The sequence below is a fragment of the Conger conger genome, chromosome 1 (genome assembly GCF_963514075.1).
Source record: "Conger conger chromosome 1, fConCon1.1, whole genome shotgun sequence".
NCBI classification, from domain to species: domain Eukaryota; kingdom Metazoa; phylum Chordata; class Actinopteri; order Anguilliformes; family Congridae; genus Conger; species Conger conger.
In genome coordinates, this window is record NC_083760.1 from 50062454 (window position 1) to 50085394 (window position 22941).

Genomic DNA, 22941 nt, shown 5'->3' on the forward strand with positions numbered 1-22941 from the left:
ACGTTAATAATGTAATAAATATAGAGGACCTTTTTTGAGCCCCTTGTGAACAGGAAGATCTGGCCAAATTGCACTGTGCTGCTGTGTTGTTGCTGCAGACAAGCGTGGCTTTGCAACCCCCCCCCCCATACACACACACACACACACACACACACACACACACACACAATTCCACCTTACCTGGTGTCTGCTCCTAGCCAGCCGCTCCTGATCTTGTTTCACTTCTGAAAGTCTGGGCGTCCCTCCTCAAGTGCTTAACAGAAACGTTTAGGGATCCCCACCACCTGGACAAGAGACATTACCACCTCAGTTACCATTTGCCTTTATCTTCTTTTGATTATGCAAATATTATGCAATTGTGATCTGGAAAATATGCAGATACCTTGAAAAGAACCAGATCTTGGTTAATACTTTTATAGCCTATTTTTTAAATATATTTTTATTAGTTCGACATAGTTTAAATAAAAACAATGGAAAAAAACACTTGTGATGGCTCTGTTCATTAAAAAGATATATTGAGAAAGGAGCATATCCAGCACCTGGCTAATGATATACAGAACAAGTGTTTCCATTTTAACCTTGCGTCTTTTCCCATTTGACAAGATTGTAACATCTTATCACGGCTTAACCATGTGCTGTAGCCTAATGCTTTGTGTACAAACTGGCTCCCGATTGTTTACCATATGGAATAATGATTTAGTGACGGAGCTGTGTATTAAGATCAAAGTAAAGCTGTTAACATTGCGATTACCCTTAGTTTTCACAATGTTTCACTTCAAGCGGCATAAGCCTAAACTGAATGACACATTGTATACATTGGTGTTTGAATTGATGCCAACATGCATGACATTTACTGCCAAGTTGTTTTGTTATAGTTTTTTATTGGCTGGATACTGTATATAACCAGGGTTCCCAGGCACAAGAACACATCACACATCACAGCCAAGATATAACTTGCTTTTAACAGGGTTAGAATATATATATTTTTATTTGTGGGCTTCCCTCAAAACCCTGTACTGCCTCTAGCTGACTATGGTTCTTTATACACTCCAAACATCAGGATCGCATCACATGATATTACATTAATTCAGCAGTTATCTTATCCACAGTGCTTTAAAATTGTGACAGAATATAAGTGCAACTACCTGTATGAGTTATACAATGTTATACAACAATCCCAGATTAATGAGTGTAACTGCAACGCTACTAAAGCCAAGTTTACCGACTGTAGAATGTCCAGAAACATACAGTAGAACGGGTGTCAGCCTTGTTCAGCTTGTAGCTAAAGAAATGTGAAGTGCAATAAGTAAGAAGTCATTTCTTTAGTCATAACTAATTCATACCTTCCATTCCAGTGCTTCCGCTATTAGACACACTCTCTTCTGAGTCATCAATTCCACAGAATTGAGCAGGGACCACACACAAAACTGTTGCATTTCACAGTTATGTGTCTTTACAGTATGTGTTGCAACTGCCACATACAGTGGGCTCCAGAAATATTGGCACCCTTGATAAATATGCGCCAGAAATACTGTTATCTAACAAATAATACTGTTAATGACATAAACTTTATTTCCCAACATGCTTTATTAATGATTCAATAGAATTATTTCATTATTTCCCCAAAAAACAGGTTTCACAATAATTGGCATCCCTGGTTTAATACTTTGTACTCCTGACAGCCATGATTTTTTTCCTATAATTTGTAATGAGCTTAGAGAACACATTTGGAGAGATTTGGGTTTGTACACAGAGATCCCACTCTTCAGTTCAGACCACAAGTTTCTGATGGGATTTAAGTCTGGAGACTGAGATGACCATTGCAGAACATGGAGGTTGTTTTTGCTTAACCATTTCTGTGTTGTTTTTGATGTATGTTTGGAGTCATTGCCCTGCTGGACAATCTACCTATGATCAAGTCTGATCTGCTTCTGAGCAGAGACAACCAGATTTTCTAAAATTTGCAAAAACTTCCATGATACTGTTGAATTAATTATGCCATAGATAATAATTAAATAGTGCCCCTGGTTCACTGGCAGAAAACATCAATGACCCACCATCCATGACCTTTATGTGACAGTGGGTATGAGCTGCTTCTCCTTGTATGCATTCTCCTTTTGCGGCCAAATGTGTCAACGGTGTGTATGGCCAAAACTTTACATTTTGGTCTCATCTGACCATTGCACTCTCTTCCAGTCATAATTCCAATGAGGTTTGGCAAATTCCAGATGCTTGGTTTTGTTTATTGTGCTCAGTAGGGACTGTCTTCATGCAACCCTTCCAAGGAGTTTTGTTGGTATGGAGATGGGGCTTTATGGTTCTGTTTGTGACTTGGTGACCCCTAGATGCCACCTCAACATCTTCCTCACCATCCCTGGGGACAAAGTGCACTTGTCCCACTTGAAGAGGGCGGCCTGTAGCGTGGTGGTTAAGGTACATGACTGGGACCCACCGTCGGTGGTTAGATCCCTGATGTAGCCACAATCGGCACAGCCATTGGGCCCTTGAGCAAGGCCCTTAAGCCTGCATTTCTCCAGGGGAGGATGGTCTCCTGCTTAGTCTAATCAACTGTAAGTCGCTTTGGATAAAAGCATCAGCCAAAAGACCAAAAGTAATGTAATGAAGAAATATTATGATATACTATGTCCAGACTGGCGGTAATGTGTAACCAGTAGAGTTATAACAGTACACAAAAATCTAGATTTATTTTGTTTCTCCATTTTGAAGAAAATGCAATGTTTTTCATTTGTCCTTAAAATGTAAACAATGGCTAAATGGACATAATTTCTTGCAGAACAAAATTAGACGCATTAACCCATCATCAGGGGGGACTTGCAGTTTGTAATTTACGCACAAATTTACACTTGTGTGCTACAGCTAGACTATTTAGTTGGTGTTCCAAACCGAAAGTCTGGTACAGAAGAAAATATCTTTTTTTTCCAACGTTGACAAAGTTAGGTCACTTTTATGATTAGATATGTGTTGCTGTTTCCGTGTTTTCACAGAAACCTCTCCAGATTGTGCATACAGTGCACATGTTACACAGGCTACTATTTCCGTTACACAGTGGTACAAGTGAGGGAGAACCCTGGAAAACATTCATATAATACCCAAGCTCTATGGGGACGATGTTCCGCTGAATTGCATTTCCAGTACACTGCTAAATTCTATGCTAACATTTCATCATAGATGGCAGCAGTGACAACTTCAGCAAATTGGAACTTCCACAAAATTACAAGGCTCCGTATGATCAGCAAATGATCAGCATGAGTGCATGGTCAGCTTTGTGTACCAAACGCAAAAACAAAGATGACGTTATCTATCCTCGGCTAATCAATCTCATGGGACATACAAAACATTCATGCCCATGCATTTTCTTCCCCCAGTTGCGCTTAACATCGGTGCATGCTGCTATCGATAGGCTACTGATTACACAAATGCATCATATTTATAATTAAGTTTCTGAATTACAATAATTCCGGTTGAGTCAGATTTTTTCATTGTGCGAGTTGGGCCAATAAATGAAGCCAGACACCACTGTCAGTGGCTTTAGGATGGTCCAATTGTGGAAATGTCGTCTCTATAAAAAGGAAAGCATTATGGGAGTTTTAGCCTTTATCTCGGCGATCTAAAAACGCAAAACTGAAATCCCACCGTATTCAGCATATAGCTATGTATTTAAACCACAAAACAAATACTTTGAACCCAGACTTCAATCACATGTAGTTTGCTTATATTTAGCTTTCGGCGCTCTCTTTAATAGGGAGCAGTATAGCGGACTTATCGTTCCTGAAACATCCGCTTTACCTCCCTATTTAAAATGCCATATCAAATGCATAAAAAATATAATTTCAACTCACCACGTTTACCACATGCTGGTAGGCCTACACATAAACAGGCAGACACACAAACACACACAGTATCAAAAGTACACCCACAGAGATGCATGCATACAAAAATATTGGATTATGGTATAAGAAATGGGTGACTGAAAGCTTTAGGAACATTGTAGCACAGTGTCTCCAAGGGTTTGCTGGTAGCCCTCATGCCTCCACAGCACACCAGGGTGTGCACACCATCCAGGGTCAAGTCAGGATCACATACCACCACGCACAATGATCTGCTTCTAATGTTGCACTTGTCTCTCCCTCTCTCCTTTGTTTACTAATTACAAGGCTGTATAGCATGGTGGCAGTTATTTTGGTGATGTCAAGTCCTCTATACCCAGCTTTACTTTATAATTCATGCTTCTACTTAACTACAGTTAGAACACTAAGCTTTGCTTGATGAGATGTGACCTGACCTGGACCAGATAAGTAAGCATGGGAGAAGTCTAAGGAGATCCCAAAAAAGTGCAAAAAAGACATAAGTGAAACATGTATAGAAACAAACTGTTGGTTTATGATTGTAAATTTTAAAGATAAAGATGCTCACGAAGCATCTTAATCATAGTATAATAATGCACCCTCTTGTTATGAATGAATGAATACTGATTGCACCAGTCCCATAGGGCAGCGCATTATTATCCATAGCACTGCCTAAGGAGGAACTGTTCAAGTCAGCAGGGTAACCACAAACTCACAAATAAGTGGAGAAATATTAAATATGTTTGCGTGATGACGACAATGACACACATTTAGGTTGAACTACAACCAAATTAGAAATTAGGTGGACCACACATCCAGCAAACCAGTTCTGGACTAACCATTCACTTTTGAAAAAGGGGCTCCTCAGTGGTCTAAATGGTCGACAGGCTTGGACCAATCTAAATGATGTAAGTGATCAGGGTATTCTGTCCATGGCAGCAGTCGTCCAGGGTGAACTGGAAACCCCAAAGCTGCCACCTGTCACATGAATATCTCTCTTGTCAAGATTCTCTCAGAAGCCAAGTGGGGCATCAGTATGCCTGTGGCCTGCCTTGCCTGCTGTCAAGAGTCCATACAGCTTCCGGATCATTCTACAGATAAAGTATACCTGGGCTGTCCAAACCTGTTCCTGGACATCTAACGTAGACTCGCGGTGTTCCGAACACCAAGTTAGCTCATGATGCTCTGAACAGTGAAACTTTCATTGGAGGTACTGAACCCTGCAAGCTTCATCAGTGCATTCACCGAACCCTTCGTAATTGGAAAAATAAAATATGATTTTTTTAGGTATAGGTATATATTTTATGACCCCTGCCGAACCCCTGAGACTGTCTCAACAAACCCCTGGGGTTCGATCGAACCCAGGTTAAGAACCACTGATCTAATTCCTTCCGTTTTCATAAAAACCTGGACACGTACGTGATCGGTCTCAGCAAAGTGGTGGGGCAGCTGTTGCTAACGAGAGACTGGGCAGGCCTATACGGCTCGGCCAAAAGTGTTCCTTGTAAAATTGTTCAAGCACGTACACACATCATTTCATTTCAATGGTGTTAGTTTTTAATTAATGTTAAGTTTAACCAGATAATGATTTAATAGAGATTTTCCTGTATAACAGAGTGCAAAACTGTAGTAGTTGTGCTTCAGGTACTGTTCAGAACATCATGAATAGGTGTTTGGAACATTGTGAGCTAACATGGTCTTCCGAACACAAGGATGTTGTGCAGTTTTTCCTCAATAATTATTGGTCCAATTCACATCAGTCAAAGTGTATTAGTGCAATAAGCAACCATAATGATAAACCACATTCCTCAGGAGAAAAACCACCATTGAACGGATGTCAGCTTCTGGTGGAAACGGCCGCTTCCCTGTGTTCCATGAGTCTACGTTTCTTTTCAATTGTAATTTAGCACATTCAGTTCTAGCAATTAGCAGCTTAAGGAGATCTCTAGCTGTTGAATGAAGTGTGATTTGTTCGAGCGGGAGTGAAAACCTACAGGATTGTAGATCTCTAGGAAAAAAGCTGGGCAGCCTAGATTTATATGGGCACAACGGCACTTCCCCTCTCTCTACCACATGCTATTGTCAAACACTGCACATCTCCTGACACTCTCCGATCTACAGCCTGCTAGCAGCTCCACCCCTTCGGGGACACACCTGGTCTCCACCCTTGACCACCGAAGTGGTGGGACAAGAACCTTAGGGTTGTTGGCCATGAACCCCGAGACCCACCTCTCTCTGTTAACATTGTCTGACATTTGTTAATCTATAGCAACCCCTTTGCTAGCATCTTTGTAATGAATGCACCAGTTATTTCCTAGTGTAGACTTAATACTAATGCGGCATAATGATGTCCCGTCAGTATGGCACTTATGGAAGACAATGTGTTGTTTATTACAGCATTGTTTTTCACAGTGCCACTTTGATCTAATTGCAACCAATTTTAGTCTTTAATCTGGTTCTTGTCATACATGAATGTAAATATGTTTTAATTCAGTATTACAGTAACCCCAGCAAATAGGCAAAAAAGGCAAGGCGCAACCTGGCTCGACATAAAGGGCAGAATGGGTGCCTACAGTTGGAAAAAGGGATTCAGCAGAAGTCCATCGCTGCATATGCATACCATGGGTTCAGTGAGGGGGCGGAACAGATGATTGGACAAAGACGGCCAGCTGGCGAGTGTCCGTTTCATTGCGCGGAGCAAGCCTGGCAGCATTGTGGTCACCTAAGAAAAAGTTGAACATTTTCAAGCCTCAGTGTTCTCCCGTTGATAATCGTTATTTGTGGTTTTGTTTTTTGGTTTTTGGTTTTTTCATGTGAACATCTTCATCCGTGCGGCCCCCGAGTGGCCAGTTCCACAAATAAAGGCTAGTTGCACTTCATTAGGAAAAAATAAACATGTCACCCCCAAAAGGAAACCATTTTCACCTAACCTCAAGAATATGATGGGGATTAGACTAATTAGAGGATTATTTATACATATTTTTCACCCATTTGCAGTCCCCGCTGCCTTGCCATTTAAGGGGTTTCCTCAGTGACTGGTAACATTTCCAGCTTCTGGGTAATTTCCTTTTACATCACATTGTTCAGCTGGAAAGGGGAAGAAATTGGGATTCTGCACTGTGGTAGATTTAAAAAACCAAAAACTGAAGCCACCGTTTTGCCTACAGCTGAAAGGCATCAGGCATTCAGAATGTTGAAGACACTCTCCCCACCTGTTACCCAGCCATGGCCACTATACAGCAGACATGGGCATAAGGAAACACAGTAGAAGGGTATAGTCCCAGGCGAGACTGCGAGCGCAAGAAGCCTTGTTTTGATTGACAACTTGTCAAATACCTTACTAAACATAAAACTAACTTCGTCTGATGATGAATGCAGGGAGACCAGTGAGGAAAAAGTTGGAGTAGTCAAGGCCAGAGAAGACCAAAACCTTAGCCACTTAGATGTTTTCAGTGTTATAAGACCTGTTGTCCAGCACCACTCTGTATGTTTTGGTCTGATAAAAAAACAGACACAATTATGTTGACCAGAGAGTGAGAGGATGTCATAAAGTGGAGAGGAAAGGCAGGGAATTGCAGTATCTCAATTTTTCCATCCAGGCTGAAATATGCAGACATGGGCTATTTTAGCGCTTTTTTTGAGGGTCTTCAATTTCAGTTTTTCATCTCAGTCCCCCTAAAAATATCCCCGGTTTGTGTGTGTGATCTGTCCTGGATGTTGACTCACTGAAAACTGCAATGAAGAATCATAATAAACCCCCCTGTCCAGTCAGCAACGCTGGTCCTTCCCTCTTTTGCAATCAGTTGTTTATTATTTTAACAACCAATTGCATTATTATAATAATGTTGCACATTATTTCTGCTTTCAATGCCTTAATGTAGGCCTACTATGTAATGACAAATCATACAGGCCACTCCAAAATTTAGTAAAATAGCTTAATGTGCAATGCCACAGCAAAATGTGGCACCACCACATTTTTCGATTGTGTCACCAAGAGTAGGGCATGTCACACAAGGTAACATCTAGGTTCTATGTAATTTTAGAGAATGTTGGAATGACAATGTTTTGTACTATTTTCTATCAAAGCAGTTGAAGTCAACGGTAGCTAGCTTGCTAGTAACATTAATCAACGAGAACGCAAGAAGAGCGTCAATTGCTTTTGGGAGTCAATTGTAGATGGCATGCTCAAATGTATTGGCTATAAACAGGGCTGCCAAATGGGTGCCATACAATTCCAAGGGTCCTGACTGACAGACGCCCTCAATAAATATTCGTAGGAATAGGATTTTCTGCAGTGATGGGACCCAGGGGATCTCAGGGGAGGTCTTTTTAAGGGAGCCAAAGTCTTTATTGGTGCCTCTGGTTAGAAATAAGAGCCATGATTGATAGTTCTGGATGGCAGGTGGAGGAACAGTGGGTTTCTTCAGCAAGAGAGTGACATGAACCTGAAAGATGAGGGAAAATGGAGCGTGGACAGAGAAGGACAGGAAACCAGAGGAAAATAAATGGATGGATGTAAGGAATGATGGACTGAAGAGAGGGGAGTAGACAGGTGGTTGGACAATGGGAGAGAAGTAGTTGAGAATTGCATCAAAGAGTATGTGGGAGAAAGTAGGCCAAAACAGCAGTGTAGTGAGAGAGGAGAGGGCCAGAGAGAAAGGTATTTCCTCAATCATCATCCACTAGAAATAGTGAGAACCTTCAAAGCCCTTTAGCCTGCGGCTGGCCAGAAACCTTTGCATGTGTATGGACCAAAACAGTCACAGTTGCACACCGCACAACCCCACTTGGGCCTGGCCTCTTTGAAGAACTTCATAATCATACTTAAAATGCTGTCTGTGTTCAGCATATGAAAAGCATACTAGTGTAATAAAATGTTAAATAATGTCCCCATCATGTATAAGCATAGTGGTGACAGAAGGCAACGGAGCTTTGTGGAGTCTACTGTCTTAGTAATTATAATGAGTTGGTGATAATTATAGCTGACACTTGTTGCATGCATGTCGACATTGCTCATCAGCTTGCATCTTGCAGCAGGAGCTGTCCCTGCAGGTTGTGATTCAATTTCCCTTTGAAGTCTAAAATAGTTGAATTTCACAAGCTGAGCTTACAAGAAGGACTGCGGGTAGACCATTAAAAAAGATCATTCAACAATGCAATGTTTCAGGAACTGCTTCCAGACATTTTTCATGCACAATCACAATTACACAGGGAGGTGAAGCAGATGTTTCGGGAACAATACTTGCGGTATACTGATCCCTATTAAATAGAGGCGAAAGCTAAATATAAGCCAACTACGTTGCATTGAAGTCTGGGTTCAAAGTATGTGTTTCATGGCTTAAATACATAGCTATACACTGAATATGAAGGGATTTCACTTCGTAAAGTCATGTTTTGCATTTTTAGATCATCGCTAAAACTCCCATAATGCTTTCCCTTTCACAGTGACAAAATTTCCACAACTGGACAAGCCTAATGCTACCGACAGTGTGTCTGTACTCATTTATCATCCTGACTCATGCAATTTAAAAATAACTTATGAACTTGACTACAAATAGAATACATTCATAGTCTACCGATGGCAACCTGCAACTGATGCAAATGTTTTGGTATGTCCCATGAAACTGGCCAGCCGAAGATAAATAACAATATCTGTTGTCGGATTTGGTACACAAATCTGACCGTGCGCTCGTAACTACGATATTTAAAAAAGTAATGAAAAGCTGCATATCGCTCATTTGCTGATGACACGGAGCCTTGTAACTGTGTGGTTGCAGGACAATTTAACGCTTCATGTGCTTATATGAAGTTGTTGCTCCTGCCGTCTATGATGAAATGCGCTGTGTACCCTGCCCTACTCCTCTGGATCTGGTACACACCGGTAGTGGTTCATGGGCATGTCATTGGATATCACATTACCCATCGCCATGGGAGAGAGCATTCCGGTCATGAGGATCATGCTTTCCTCATTGCTCACTTGCCAACCTTACTGATGGTCCGCTTGTGGTCCACACTGACACATTCTGAACCGATAGAGCATGTGGCTACAATTGAAGTGCCTATTATTATGACTGCCCATTTCAATATTGTGAAGGAGCAGATATGGAGGAAAAATTAATGAGCATGAGAGCCATGAGAAGAGAGAGACAATGGCAAGGAGACAATATCACCATGGCAACAACTGTGATTATTTCAGACATCTGCAGGGATAGTACAGCAACCTACCAAATCACAGGGCGGATGGAAATATGAGAGTGGCATCATAGAAACAGATTTTCTATGTCCTGCCAATATATCCTGCACTTTACTCCCCAGTGGGTGGTACCACATGGTGTAGCCATATCCACACGACAGCTCAATTTGGACAATTTAGAACCGGTGCAGGGCCGGCAGGGTTTGCACAGTGAAAACCCCCAGCACTCCAATTCAACCGTAACATTCAACCACACTTTCAGTCTTTGGGCAAGTCTTCGCACCACACAATTCATTCAGGAGAGTTGAGGGGCAAAAAAAGGCAGGGTCTACTGCCAAAAAGCCACATTAACTTCGCAGCTAAAGGTTTTTCTACAGAATCTGCTAGAAAAGCCACTTGTAAGGTCTTGTTTTTAATTTGCTTTCCCATTGAGATGAGTTCTGTATGTGAGCCATGTGAATAGTCGAAAACTGTGATTAAAAGGTCAACCTCTTGCAGCAGCTGGAAAAAAATACACAGATTTGATAGGCTTAAGCATAAGCCTTGTTCTGGGTGTACACTTCGGAAGAAACAAACAGAAAAATAACAGATTTATAGGCAGAGCTGTTGAGCACTCTCATGACACGCTTAAGATGGTGTTATGAATATCTGCGTAAGATCATCAACTCAAAAGTGTTACCGCAAAACAGAACTAAACATGTTCTAAATTCCAAAAAGACCTTCAGCACTTCAGCATTAAAACCTTATCGCCATCCCCAGACACCGCAGTTGTTAATTAAAACGACGCTAATCCTTACTTTCTTCAAGGGACCTGAGAGGGCCAGGGGGATTTCAGTAGATAATAGCATCCATGTCATTTCAAGGCCTGCCAAATCCTAGTATGCAGCTAATCTGCTGCCAATCTGCTCAACCAAGGCAGATAAATGGACAATAGCCCCAAAACAGTCAACAGTTTATAGCGTGGAATGGACATTCCCAACAGTGCCAATATTAGATGTTTACAGTTACATAATTTTAGTGTGCAAGCACTTGAACTCAGTGACACATTTTTTGTACAGTATTGTCGCTTTCAGAATGACCATACCAGTTAACTCAACTCAATAACAAACTAGGCTACATAATTGTATGAATGCAATTGACTTTATAAACATTGCTACTTTAATTGCCTCACATGCAAACTGCATTATCTGTGACATCACATCCTTTATAAATGTTTAAATGTCACAACAGGCCATTTCCCATTCACAGTAAAACCACTATACTGGCAATATCCAACCATTTTTTAAATATGTCTGACCTGACAGATTGTTTAAAAAACTTCCGTCAATAATGTTATTTTTTCTTGACCATTTTATCTGTTAAAAAAGGTATACCCTCTGGCAATGTAGCATCCACCGAACTTAAACCTAGGATTTGTTTTATTTTAATTACAGGTTCCGTTCTTAGCTGAGGATGGTCTTTGGCATGTGAAAATGTAAAAAGGGAAATACAAGAGAATATAAATTTTTAATCTTCTGCACTTAAATACCCCTGAGTAAATTTCCCTGCCAAAATCTGACATTGTTGTGCAAAGGCTGTGATTGAATATGCATGGAATGACACATTTATGAAAAAAAAAAAGAACAATCCAGACAAGAAATGATATTAATCTTTTTAGAACGGTGCTTTTATCTTTCATCGCCTACTTTTACTGAAATATATTTAATCTGACATAGAAATGCTACACACGATACAATTCCACACCACCTCATTAAAACATGGATTGGTACAGACTGTTCAGAACCTGAACTCACCAATTTTGGATGAATACCTGCTGTCCAATTACAGTATGACTGACAAGTAGTTCACTCCTGTAAGCCACCTGGAATTTTGAATGTAATTCCCTGACAGCGACAGACTTAGTATTAGGTGCAATGCCTCAAGCACTGTAGTCTGAACTTCCATATGTAACAGCGGGGAACCCTGCTACCATCCCTGTGTTACTGCACTGTGAATGAAAAATGTCTGTGAATATGTCATTACCACAGAGGTGCCATCACCCATCCAATAAAAACCAAAAGGTACATTCCGTTCTAAGCTGGAACATTTAGGCTATTAGGCATCTCTACAGCAAGTGCTACAATGCAGCTACAAACTTCTGATAGTGCAGTCAGTATTTGATTAGTGGTACAATTTCTGTTCTTTTGGCCTTGAACTCCAGCACATTGGATTTAAAATGAAATAATGAATATGAGGTTAAGTTCAGTGAGCTCCAGAATTATTGGTACCCCTGACAATAATGCACAAAACTGGCAATACACAAAATACTTAAATAAACAATATGATTCCTGAGATGAATTTAAAATGCTGAATATTTGAAAAAATACTGTGCTTTATTAATGTTTCAATGGAACCGACCAAAATCAAACATTGATTTAAAAAAAAAAATAGATTTCACCAAATCAAGGTTCCACATCTCACTTTGTCTTATTTGGTCATTTAAAGTATGATTGAGCAAAGGTCAGACCAATTCGAACATTTTGGTTAAATACAACATCGGTATATTTGGCGTTGAAAAACAGAGATGCAAAAAATAAGACGTGCATCATACACACAGTGAAATTTGGTGGTGGGTCAGTGATGCTTTGGGGCTGAGGTCCAGGGGCACTGGGTAAAATCAATGGTATAATAGATTCCACCATGTATCAGGCAATTTTGGCTGACAATCTGGTTGCCTCTACCACAAGGCTGAGACTTGGCTGTCGGTAGACTTCCCAGGAAGACAATGAACCAAAACATGCCTCAAAATCCACACAGAAAAGATTCAGTGGGCTGAACTGAAGAGGGCAGTTGATAAGCTCAAACCCAAGAATGTGAAGGGTCTTGCAAAGACTTAGAGGAATGGTCCAAAATCCCTCCAAATGTGTTCCTGAACCTTGTCAAGCATAAAAAATGCTCTTATCCTTTCCAGAGGTGGATGCACCAAGTAATAAACCAGGGGTGGCAATAATTATGGAACCTTGATTTTGGCTAAATCTATTTAAAAAATGTTTCAATTAATGTTGGATTTTGGTCAAATTGTCAAATAATTGGTCAAATAAATAGAGGGGAATAAACATTCAGTCCTGGTTTATGACAGGTAATCAAACAAATCACCACCGATTCATATAATGGTTATGTTTCTTGTTTGCACACCTTGCTACATCACAGTCTCTAAAAAATTAGAGGCACACTATATGTAAATTCTGGGTCCGTTATCAATAACTGGTATTTGACTGGCCAAACTGGTCGATGCCATGACCTTCCTGCCTTACATTGCATGTGAGCACTGATATCAACTTTTGAAATATATAAAAAATATTATTTAACATCAGTACAATTTTATTTGTATAATAACATACTGTATTCCAACCTATTCAAGGCCAGCATTTTATTGCGGTCTAATTCGGTCATGGTGCATATTAGTGCATGGGCTAATTAGCTGTAGCGGTAACTGGTGGCAGCAAACAGAGAAGATCCAAATTTCATTCTCTGACAAGCTCAAAGAACTCTGTCAGCGGGTAGACTAGCTTCAAAATATAAAACGTAAAAACATCCAAACTCCAAAGCCCTTATAACATAATAGACATTACTCTTACTGCACATTGATTCCAACGGTTTCACAAGCAATACGTTTACGGAGACCATTATTCTAACTTCAATCTGTGCTCTAGTTCCACCAGCACACAACTATGAGAGCCAGATAATATTTTATTTTACTTCCGTTTTGCTGTCAGCGAATCGCTCATGGAATTTCTCCGTAGGGAGCAAATGGTCGTGCCAAGTTCCCACACAATGAAAACAAACAGATATTCTTTATCCTTAGTTTGATAGCTAATATTTTCCAAATTCAATATCAGTCAGTGTGGGTTTTGAGAGAGCACACAACAAAATGCATTAGTTAACGTTATGCTAACAAGCTGCATGCAGTATGACAGCAGTGTCAAGAGTCGCCATTTAGGCAACACCCCCGCCACTACTGCAAAAGTAGACTAACGTAATTTCGCAACCACCAAACTCAAATTATCCAATAACGTGCATGCTAACTAGATAGCTAGTCGAAAGATAACTACAACTGTGCTACAGCTACTCAAGTTAGCCTAGCTTCAGCTAATAAATTAAGGTAAATTGGAAACTGATTAATTAAGACTTCAAGATTTCACCGATTAAGCACATTTAAATGACAGTCATTTAGCTCGCTAGCGAAAGTCACTTTTTCTATGTAATATATCATATATATTACATGTAATAAAGCCTCCAAGACGAGATGTGCTTGCTATGCTAACTACCAGCTTGCTTACGAACACGTTATTTCCAGTCATATAACTTATCTATAGACTATGTAGCTAGGTAGAATATAGCTGAAGTTACTTAGCCCAGTCATAACTACAGCAGTGCCGTAAAGATAAAACACCTGGCATTGCTTTCACTGTTCCTCTACCTAGTAGTTGCAACAACATTAGCTAGCTAGTTAGCAAAAACTACCCACAAGCTATTCTGGTGTTCTGACGGCTCCTTCCATTCACGTTTTAAACTTCACACTAGCTAGACAGCGAACAGTTAGCAGTTACCAACGAATTATCATAGCTGCGAAAGTAAATAGTTAGTCTAGCCTAGGTATGTTAACTGCTAGAAAACTTACTGTATATGACTTCTGCCGTTCTTTTACGTAGCTTGCTAGTTAAGTTACGTGAAGCATGTGGTTGGTCGAAAAAGCATCGCAGTTCTTTATTTATTTATATAAAGTCTATATTGATAGTTAACTCGTTTTGTTGCTGTTGCAGCTTTGCATGATAAAAATATTGCTACATGGCGTCTTGATGACGTCAAGATGTGGATTGTGGGCGAGCAATCAGAACCAGCTACATTGAGGGCTGATTTAGGGTAGTGTATGTTTTCCCCGTAAAAATCTATATTATAATTTTGTTTCTAAGTATTACTTAATAAATTCAATACCTTCTTATGTCTCCTATTGCACACATAATTTTAAGGGAATATTTTACTACATCACATGTCTATGGGTTGGACTACTAATGTAATTTTAGTTACAATAAAATTCATTCAACTGTACAATAATATATACGTTTAATGGGGATAACCACTATTGTTGATATTATTGAGTATCTCTTGAAAGAATTATCATAGGAAGTTTAAGTTAACTGAATTAGTTAAGCAGACAATCATATCCATAACGATTTAACAACATGCAATATAAGAGAAACAGAAGTGCATGTATCTAATTCATACTATAGACAATAATGCCAATCTTGCATAATCAGTTTGATTAATTATAACACGTAATAAATTGTATATTACTACATTTAACATAGTATAACAACGTCACTTGACAACTAGCATAGGGCTTCATGTGTGATTATACTGAACTGATTCTATATCAACAAGAATGTGTGGTTGCAGTGGTCATTATGTCAAGCAGAGGCAGTGCAACTTTCACGAGAGACAGAGATTGCCACCAAGTGGATATAAAGGGCATCACAGATGTAACACATGGTATAGGATGTCCTACTTTACTGATGTGTAAATTCTGAAATGTAAATTAATGATGTTTGTGAAGATCAAAATGTACTCTTTTTTTTCCTCATTTATTCAGGTTCCACAACAACTGGATTCAGTTACAGGACAGCTACGAGCTACGCGACTGCTATTGGTAACGTACTTACAGATCATGACAGAGAGCATTAGCCGAATGTGCAGACTACCAAAATATCAGACAAACATTTTGAGCAATTGCTGTCCATCTACCCAATTGAAAACTGATGTTTTCCATACTTATACTGTTCGTCTGCATTGCATAACTTTATATAACTGCATGCTATGTAAAGACTGATTATCTGATTGTCTGATTATCCATGGATGGAGCATGTAACCTAGCCAAACATATTTTCAGTATGTTTTAACCAATGAGTCAGTACACATTCAGCTATTATGCTTGCAAGTTGCAACCCTGTTTGTCGCCCAAAACATGGTTAAATGGAGTGACTATTGTGTTTTGGTGCATTGGAAATTTACAGCCCATTTTGAATGGGAACATGCCCCCTTCTCTAGAATACTGAGACCAGTGTACAGTGCAGATCATTAGTGCAGTCCTTTTATATTTTTTTATTTTTTACCAGTCTGGCATGTCAAGGAGAAATTGTCAAAAATGTACATTTTCAGAAGAGCTCGATCATGCATTGTTTCCTGTGGCATAGGCCAGACAATAGCCTTCCTGAAACAAACAGTTTGGAACATCATTAAGAAGAAAGAGAGCACTGGTGTATGATTGGGATTATTGCCTTGCTGTGGGATGAAACACCGTCCAATGAGTTTGGAGGCATTTGATTTAACTTGAGCTGATAAGATGCTTCTGTACACTTCAGAATTAATTCTGTTGCTGCTAACAGCAAATGAGCCAGAACCCATGTCAGCCATAGATGCCCAAACTACAACACCCTCCAACCCCATGTTTCACAGATAAGGGGGGTGCTTTGGTTCTTGGGCAGTTCCTTTAGCCTCCACACTTTGCTCTTACCACCACTCTGATAGTCAATCTTGGTCTCCTCTATCCACAAGGCCTTTTTCCAGACCTCAGCAGGCTCTTTTAAGTACTTCTAAAAGCTGGCCATCCTTGTTTTGTGGCTAACTAGTGGTTTGCATCTTGCAGTATAGCCTCTGTAGTTCTGTTTGTGAAGTCTTCTACTGACAGTAGTCACTGACACATCCACAACTGCCCCCTGAAGAGTGTTTCTGGTCAGTTGGACAGGTGTTTGGTGGTTTTGCTTTATTATGGCGAGAATTCCTTTTCCAGCAACTGTAGAGGTCTTTCTTGGCCTACCATATCCTTTTCAATTACTGAGATCACCAGTGCTCTTTCTTGTTAATGATGTTCCAAATAATTTATTTGGGTAAGCATATTCTTTTGCATGTATCTCTGACAATTTTTTTTTCTTATTTCTCCACCTCATAATGGCTACTTGACTTTCATTGGCATAACACTGGTCCTCATGTTGACAAATGCCAATAACAGACTCCAAATGCAATCAGAAGCCTAGAATCAAGACTAGATACTGAAAGCTTTCTTATACCTGTGCTACACATTACTAATTAGAAACAGCTGAGAAGTCACCTGTCCAATCACTTTTTGCCCCCTAAAATGGAGGGTCTATGTATAAAAAGGGATGCAATTCCTACACGGATAACTGTAAATACCTTCAAATTAAAGATGACAGTCTGCACTGTTGGTTCATTTCAAATACAATGTGCTGGAGTACAGAGCCAAAATAAATGAAATTGTACTATTGCCCAAATACTTAGGGACTACACTGTAGGTGTAATTTTAATCATTTGAGAACATTTTTGTATGTGACAGTGACAGTGAAAACCTGTAACTCATTTAAAATGTTCTCAATTTCCAGAATGCATCATTGTGATAATGCACTCAGTAGCCAGAAGGTGGTACTAAAGTACTATTCACAACCAGTCTTTTAAAGTGATGCTATTTATAATCTGTTTACTATTATCCAGAAATACTGGAAATTGTTGCCAGAGAGAGGCAAACTAAGGCGATCTGGTTGCATTTAAAAAGAAACTGTTTGGAGATTTATAACATTGAACAACACAAAGGCAGCACAACAGTCACAATCGAGAGCACTGACCATCCCAGGAGATATTTCACACACATTCACAGATTTTTGACTTGTGGACATTTAAGCAATTAATGTGGCATGGATACAGGCATTACAGGTCACAAAAGTTTCCTTCTAGTTGCTTCGGAATTGGTGGATGATGCACAGCCATTATTCATGTGACATACAGATATCAAGGGCACAAAAGGGCTTGTGACATCTATAGAGGACTGACGTCCCAGAGAGTGGTCAAGGGAATTGAACACGATTCAATCATAGACAACTTTTCAATGTCAAACATTTAACAACAACAGTTTATTTGTTCATCAAGAGTGCTTTGGTCTTCAATTTCTAGTGGATATGTTTTTATCTTTTTTCTTTTGCATTCAGTCTCTAAATAAGCCAATTATTCGATAAATTAAGAAATGCATATTTTTTATTAATACATGTTTACGAGGGCCTATATTTTATCCTAATATTTTTCAAGGAGTTCAAATCAATCCCCTGTTAAGGGATCAAGGAGTGATTCTGCAGTTTTCCCTGAATACATATTCCCTTTCTTATTCTCTCTGGAAAATACTCTCTACAAAGCAATGATTGATTTACAATTGATTTGATAAGTTTCTATTTTACTCACTATGGCTGCGACAAACACAGTAAATTAGTCCGGTCTAATTTATCATGCCATTTATCTTCTTTATGGGAAGTGTCTAATCTGGGCTGTGCTGTGCAGTCAATTGAACTGGGATAGCATCCGCTGCAGTGTCCGCAGGTCAATGTTCTTCACCATTTAGCCGATGCGGTTTTGATCCTTTTTAGCAAACGAGGCCCTACGGTTCAATATTAACTTCTGTATGTAACATATAAACAAAAGAATATGCATGAATTCACTCATTGATTTGTTCAATTAAGTCACGCTGTTTTGCCTTACTGCAAAAGATGATCAGAAGTGTTCCAGAAGTCCTTGGGACTGTTTGATTCACAAAGCAAAGAAACATTATGGTGTAATTCTTGCACAAAGCTGCCTATACTGTAAATTATCACTTTAAATGTTTATGTTGTTGAATATCTAATTTTTGTATTCATTTATTTATTTAATTATTTATTTATATCTTTCATAAGCCCTAAGCTTTAAGTTCTTATTCTTTCAGAGAAAAGATTTCAATGCATTGATTTGGTGTAGTTGTATGTATGTACTTAGTATTCTGTATTCTGTACTTAGTATACCATGTCAAGATTTTGGCCTTTTATTTTTCCTAAATTCTTCACAGTTTCACGCTGATTAAACCAGCTTCTCAAAATGTAGCCAGCATGTTGTCTGCATGTTTACATGATATATTTGTGTATGCTGTACTGTTTAAAAGCATTTCAAATGATGTTATTTAAGACAATCCTGTTTCCAGCTGTGACAGTTGACCTAAAATTTGTAATTGCTGCTGTGTTGTAGAAAGAAAAATAAAATCAGCATTGAACAACAGGTATGAAATAATTTTGGACTTTTGCAGCAGCATCGGCTCTGTCTAATTAAGACTGCGCTTTTGCATTTACCCTATTTCAGAGCTGGATTTAGATATTGCAATTAGCAAAATTCAGTTATCTTAGAGATGGACATAATGAGGTTGAATGCTTTGTTACAAACTGGTCCATAATTAGAATACATAACCTGCTACATGCCAATGACATTTATGAAATCGTGAAAATGCTATCAAATGTATGGTGTCTATTTACATGCCCATATCACCCAAAAACACAACAAACTCTTCTTTGTACTGGTGGATGCTAATCATTGTTAACACTGTCCATAATTAGCTGACCAATTAACCAGCTATGAATACTGAAGCATTTAAGCCCCTAATGGATATTTTTTCCCCACAATAAATACTGACTGCCATCCGGTGATCAGAGGGTTATATAAATAGCATTAAAACAAAAGAAATTATCTGGGGAGAGAATTAGATTTATCAGCTGAGCAAAGCTGTCACACAGAAAGAGAATAATTATATAAAACAGGAGACTTATAAACCTCAATAAATAATAAACATGGAAATATATGAAAAGTAATGTAACAGTTTTCAATGATTTTACATGTTTTGGTACATGTAATTGCTAATTATGTCAACAGAGTTTCTGTTAAATTGTTATCGGTGAAAAGATTTTCTCATGCGTCTTAACCACAAGCCATTTAAAAAAAAAAAAAGAATTAATTAGGCAATCACTGTAATTACTGTTTATATTGTTCTTAATGAGCCCAAAGGCGAATGAGCTGCACTCATCCAAATTACGCCCATGAGGCGTAGAGCCAAAAAAGGTCTAAATAAATGGGAAATGTGCGTGGAACTTCCCCAAATGCTCACCAGCCAAGCATTTTCCTGGAATATCATAATCCAACACCCTCTACATTTTCAGAGATCTCAAAAATGCAAGTCTATAAAAGATATGGTATTATCAACATTCAGTCAGGATCACATTCTGTTCTGTTCTTCTCATCGTTCAATGTGTAGGGTTTTCCGTGATTTTATAGAAAGGGAATATGGGTATTGTGTACTTAAAAGATTTGGTAAGGCTTTATTTTACAGCATGTTAATTACTTAGTACTTACTGGGTAAATACCAGCCTCTTCTTTGTTAGCCCTTACAGAGCTCTTACTGTACATATGGTACTTACTGACTTTCTTTCATAGTACTTACCACTGAAATCAAAGTAGTTGCCGAATGATTACACAAGTAGCTGTGTATTTACCTACTAAGTAACAGGTCGTTAACAGGCTGCAAAATAAAGCCTTACCAAAGATTTTCCACCACATTAGATTAAAATAGTTCAATTGTACAGCTCTGTTTCATCAAAAAGCTAACCGCTTTTTGAACAAAACACAGCACTTCATCTCTGCATCAGGGGTCCCAAGACTTTTTTCCCCCAGGGCATTTACAAAATGGTACACCTCCCTGGGTGAGCTGCTGAATAATCTTGTGGAGCCAGTGCTGCTTATTGGCTTAGTTTTCCCTGACCATGTGGCTGATACTAAGAATATACAGCGAATTACATACGTATAGGTACAAATACTTAAATAGCATGAACATGATGTTATTCGCTCCATAGATTCCATAATATTAAAGCATACCAACGTTTTAAAATGTTTAAGCCTGGGCCAATATTTCTGAAGTTATCTTTTCCATCTCTGCTCCAGTCACACTTGTATGTGTAATCTTTAATAATATAGATTTTTTGTAGCGGTGCTGGACATCAGTGTTCAGAAAGACAAAGGGCCTGCCATACATGAGTACATACCCACTGAGCCACTCAGTGGAGAGTCCCTGTAGCTCTCCACACAAGGGGGCAACCTTCATGCAAACCTAGTTTACATGAAAAGAGAACATGAAAAGGACCTACATCCTGGTTACAGTATTTGGTCTGCTTTTTTAACAATTCCCTGTTTACAACAAAATATTGTCAAGTAAATTAATACATACAGTATATCAATTTAAGAAAATTCTGCTATACGAGTAGATATTTTGAACATGAAATGGGTAATAAACCATTAATCACTTTTGAGTTGTACAGTAAGGCTGAAATAAAATAAAATTGTGCCGTGGGTAGAGACTGGGCATAATCTGGGGGTTTCATTACCCTTTAACTTGAACAACAACAGAGTAAATATAATATATTTTATATTCTTACTTTTTATGCCATATTTTGCATTCATTCATAATTTGGAACACCTTGTCACAGTAATAATCACAAAAAACTATGTTTTAAAGGAAACGTTTGCATTTGCTGAAAGCCTCAAAATCCAGGAAATTAAATTGATCAGACCTAATGCTAATATCAGCCTGCTCTCCATCAAGACATCAGCACCGATCTCTATCCCATATTAGCCAGTCAGCTAGCTAGCTTGCTAGCAATGTATAACTACTTTTAAAAACCTAACTATAGGCTAGTTAAATAGCCGGCTTCTGTTTGTGTACACCAAGCTAGCTGGCCCCTCGCTTTACTGTATCCAACACTTTTTCACAAATTGAGTGCTTGCTTCCACTTTGGACATATTGTGTGGTCCCCAGAACTGCACCCAGTACTCCCAAGTGCAGTCTGTATAAGGTATAACTTACTTAGATTTATACTCAATACTCTTGGCTATATATCCTAGCATCCTCTTGGCCTTTTTTTTTACTGGGGAGCATCACTGCTTGCATCATAGTAGCATCACTGCTTGCATCACAGTAGTATAGTAGCTTTAGTGGATGTGCCACTTCGTAGGTCAGGAATATACTATAAGGTATCAAATATTTCACAGTGATTATTTTATATTTGTATTACCCAAAGGGGACATGTTATTGTCATGCTAATCTTTATTTCAGTTTGTTTTTTAGTTTTTTTAGCAGGAAGGCAAGTATGGGTCACCTCCCTCATCAGTGCAGGATGAATGGTGCAGTTAATATTCATTAGCAGCCTCCAGACACAACCTGACAGGCGACCTCATGTTCGCACATTCACTGCATATTGGCTTAATTCTCATTTCCTGTTTCTCAGAGCTGACCGCTCCTGCTCCACTGCTGTTACCCTGGCGACATCCCAGCAGAACCTCGCCTCCTCTTGCCTCACAGCAGCTATTAACCAACTGCAAGGATGTCAAAGGCTCCTTTTCTGTTGTCAAGGCATCAGGTTGGGGAAAAAGGTGCTGGCAAACGGTGCCCTGCCACTAGCATTGCATATATGTTTCCTGGGCTCGCCCAGAGTCGATAAAAGTGCTGGCACAGGGACTTGATCTTCCATCTCCGTAGCAACCGTAAGCTATCTACAGGCACCACTAAGACCGGCATGTCTAGGTACGACACGCCCAAAGAACGGAACTAGGCTTCCTGATTGGTAGAATGTCACCATTTTAAATTCTAGGAGTTGATATCTGCTATGGGTTTGTCTGTACTGGGCACGCTCTATACTAGCCAAAGAAAGTTGAAGCCAAAGGATAATGGATACATGCTCTGGCCAGGTCTCACTCTACTGCACAGACCACCAGCTGCCTGGATTGAGTTACACACCAAAACAGTTCTGACTGCTACCAGGTGTAACAAAACCTATTTGCACAGGGTCACTCCACATGGCAATTACATGCACTCCCCCCCTCACGCGTGTGCACCAGCACCTGAGATATAGAGAAATCTTCAGCGGTCCCTGTATGAGAGCTGTCAGCTCTTTAATTAACAGTCATTTCCTTAGCCCCCGCAACCAGCTGCTGGTCTAACCA

General features: G+C 39.3%; 1 protein-coding gene across 2 annotated transcripts in view; it reads right to left on the bottom strand.

The window, feature by feature from the left end:
• The window catches only part of ncalda (neurocalcin delta a), an 86920-nt gene extending 72026 nt beyond the window's left edge, over positions 1–14894 (bottom strand). For both annotated transcript variants that reach the window (XM_061237823.1, XM_061237830.1), the window contains exons 1-2: positions 14720–14894; positions 181–284 (exon numbers count right to left, since the gene is read on the bottom strand). The gene's annotated coding sequence lies outside the window, so the exon portion shown is untranslated. The remainder of the gene's footprint in view (positions 1–180; positions 285–14719) is intronic.
• Positions 14895–22941: the final 8047 nt, after the last annotated feature.